A 3905-nucleotide genomic window follows, 5' to 3' on the forward strand; every position below is an offset into this window, starting at 1 on the left:
AAACTGATTTTCGTTGAGTGGGGCACTGAGTTCTAGTCTCCAGGGAACAGCAAACACAGTGGTTTTTTGTTTTTGTTTTTGTTTTTGAAAGATGGAAATAATTCCTTAATCCTTCTGACTTATTAGAAGCATCTGTTTCACCAGACAACCTCTGATTTCCTTTCCTGAGGTGCTTTTTACAACTGAAGTAAAAGGGACTCTCGTGGAATAATTTGGCCGGGGCAGGACGTTTTAAGACTTTTCTAATCGTCACCCATTTCCCTGAAGGAGGGCCCTGTCTCTCAGGGTTTGAAGCACAGGGGAGGTTCATTTGATGAGAAAACTGAGGCCGTGGCACCATGAAGCTGCCTGGGTCGTAGGGCATGTGTTTGGGGGCATCTGGAGGGGCAGAGAGTTAGAGCAGGAGGGTCCTGGCAACTAGATGCAGGACCATATAGAAGTAGGAGAGAGCTCTAAGCCGGCTTCCTGACATCACAGGCCAGTTCTGCTCAAGAAAGACTGATATTTATATGTCTTCAATATTTCCCACAAAGAAAACCCTACCTGAATATGGATTTTATAAATCTGGCTTTCTCTCATGCCTTATGTGTAGTTCTTCCTTTTTGCTCTTTTCTTCTTTGGCCAAGAGAGAGAGAGAGGAAGAGGGAGGGAGGGAGGGAGGGAGAGAGAGAGTGATTGATTGTAAAATGCCATGACTGACCAGCCCAGAGATGGTGTTCTGATTCCTGGTTATTTCGGGCTTCTGGTCCTAAAGGAGGGAGGCTAAAGTCCTAGGCGGAGAGAAGCTATGTGCTAAGGGTGGGGAACTTGGGGTTCATGATGTGAGGTGGAGCCAAAGAAGGTAATTCTTTGATGCAGAGTCAGCAAAGGTGCCCAGAGCATCCGCTTGGGGGAATCTGATGGACAGGAGCACCTTGGATCGCCATAACTTGGTGTCACATCAGGGCCGGCTGAAGGCTGCAGGTTAGACTCAGAAAAGATGGACTAGGGTCCAGAGAGAAGGTGGCCGCAGGCGACGTTAGCCCAAGTCTGCAGTTTGGTAACAGCCCGGCCCGAGCAGTGGCTTGATAGGCAGCCCCTGACTTGGATAGGATGACGGGAGTGCCCGGATCCCCCCGCCCCCAACGGGGCACCTGCGTCTCCGCCTGTCACAGCTCTCCCTTGCTTTGGGTAGCTATTCTCTCTTGGATCTTTTCTCTCGGTTCCCTGGCCTCTCATACCCTGCTTGTCCCCCACTCCTCAGTTTGTGAGCGTACCTAGATCTTCCACACCAGTGTCTGAAATAGTCCACTAGTCCTTTCTTGCCTTCACAGCCACCTTTCACCCCCTTCTAGAGCCGCTTGCAATCCCAGCACTAGCAAGGCCCTGGTAGGAGAAGGCCTTTTCGATGGCAGAGTCTTTTCACCAGCATAGAACACAAATCTCTACCACAGGTGAACCAATTTTATTTCTGCAAGATGCTACCAAGTTCAGTTAAGCAACTACTCAATTTGGCCACGGGTGAGGGAGAGCCTGCGTTGGAAATAAATCAATTAAACCAGTTGAATTAAATTGACTGGTCATTTCGGCCCAAATGCTTGATTGCTTTGCACTGGAGAGACATAGCCTTAGAGAGCTTCCAAAACACAGTTCCCATAGCAACCATACAAAGAAGAAATGGCAATAAGAAACAGTGCATGTGAAATTTATTTTATCTTCTTTTGCCTCACTTCCTGTAGGCCCATCTCATATTCCCTTAGGCACTGGCCATCTGGGCATGTTCTTTTTTTCTTAGCAGTTTCCCCCAAGAAAGGACTCTGCATAAAATGCCCTTTCTTATCTGCCTCTGACTGACAGCTTGAGATTGTGATTTGCAGTTGCGGACTTCAGTCCTTTGTGTCTCTAATGAAATCCGGCCTCAAACTGGCCCGTCCTTCTCCCTTGAACTTTACTGGTTTTCTTTGCTATAGGATTAGGGAGTTTATTGCAAAAAGGGATTAAGATTTTAGCTCCAGGACCTGTTCTAGATGGTTTCTCTCAGGGAGCACATCATTTTGCACATAACTGCTCCTGCGACTCTGAACTCCTCAAAGGAAAATCCCGGCTTCCAGGGTATCTCGTTCTCCTCCTCCCTGCCCTCCTTTTCATCAGTAACGAGGAGGCGATTCAGAACTTCCCGTGTTTCAGCAATTTACAGGCTGACGTTTAATTCAGCCTCCTCTATTGATCTTCGTCTTAGCTCGGATGTCCGTCTTCTGAACATTGGACATGTCTTCATTTGAACCGCACTGGGTCTCTGCCTTCAAATAAACACATAGCACAGCCGAGCTACTGGTCTCCCCAAAGCCCCCTGACTATGTGGAAAAGAATTTATTTCCTCTTCTTTTTGAAATCACTGTCCCTGGGAATTGCCTCCAGCTCCTGTTTCTAATACTGGTGCAAAGAGCTTTTGTTAAAGTTGCCTGTTCAGTCCCGTAACACAAATGCGGCTTCAGTCTTTTTTAACCATTCTTTCTAGGATACGCTTCCTGTTTGCTCAGGCTGACATTCAGAATCTTTCTTTTGCACATTCATCCCAACTCACCTTTGCACTTTATACCAAAACAAGAAAAATGAAAAATCTTTTGCTTCCTCCAGAGTGGTTCCTTACTGGACCCCCCAAAGCCACCTGGCCATTTCTAGCTGCACATCTTTGTTCCTGCCTTCCTTTAAACTGGGATGGTCTCTATCTGCCTCTGTCTGTCTCTCCACTATCCGCTTCAATTTTTTAATTCCATTTTCCCCCCAAAGTATTTTTTTTTTAATTTTAGAGAGAGAGCATGCATGCATGAGCTAAGGAGAAGGGCAGAGGGGGAGAGAGAATCTTAAGAATCTTAAGAATCAATGTGAGGCTCATTGCCATCACCCTGGGATCCTGACCTGAGCTGAAATCAAGAGTTGGACACTCAACCAGCTGAGCCATCCAGGTGCCCCTTGACTGCTTTTAAGGCCAATTTTTATCATAGAAGTGTGTGTGTGTGTGTGTGTGTGTGTGTGTACATAGTTATTATTAGGTGCTACTTGTTTGGGCTTTTGTTAGTGTGTAATTGCTGTGTGAGAAACTACCGCAAAAATCAGCTGAAAACAGGAAGCATGCGTTCTTATACGCAGGGATTTGCCATTTCAGTTTTCACTGCCCTAAAAATCTGTGCTCCGCCTATTCATCTCCCCCAATCCCTGACACCCCTGGTCTTTGTCTCTCCATAGTTTTGTCTTTTCCAGAATGTCATATAGTTGAACCAGACAATATGTAGTCTTCTCAGCGTGGTTGCGTTCGCATGGTAATATGCATTTAAGGTCCTCCGTGGCTTTTCATGGCTTGATGACTCTTTTTTTTCAGCACTGAATACTATTCCATTGTCTGAATGTGCCACATTTATTCATTCACCTGCTAAAACACATCTTGGTGCTTCCAACTTTGGAACACAGCTGCTAAAAACATCCATGTGGTGGTTTTTGTGTGGACATAAGTTTTCAGATCCTTTGGGTAAATACCAGTGAGTGCATTTGTTGGCTCATATCGTAAGAGCACGTCTAATTTTGTAAGAAACTGCCAAACTGTCTTCCGGTGTGACTGTACCATTTTGTGTCCCCAGCAACAACGAATAAGAGAAAGTTCCTGTTGTTCCACATCCTTGCCAGCCTTTGGTTTTGTCAGTGCTCTAGATTTTGGTAATTGTAATCAGGGGTATAATGGTATCTGATTGTTGTCTTAATTTTGCATATCCATGGTGACATATGATAGACATCATCTTTTGATATACCTATTGGTCACCCACTGCTTTTGGTCACCTTTACCATATACCAAGAGGTAGTCGAGAGCTAGACCTGTGAGCCATGAGAGTAGTTCCAAGGGGTGCCATCAGTTCAGAGTAAGCAGTCAGTGA

This window comes from Panthera leo, chromosome D1 (genome assembly GCF_018350215.1).
Source record: "Panthera leo isolate Ple1 chromosome D1, P.leo_Ple1_pat1.1, whole genome shotgun sequence".
Taxonomy (NCBI): domain Eukaryota; kingdom Metazoa; phylum Chordata; class Mammalia; order Carnivora; family Felidae; genus Panthera; species Panthera leo.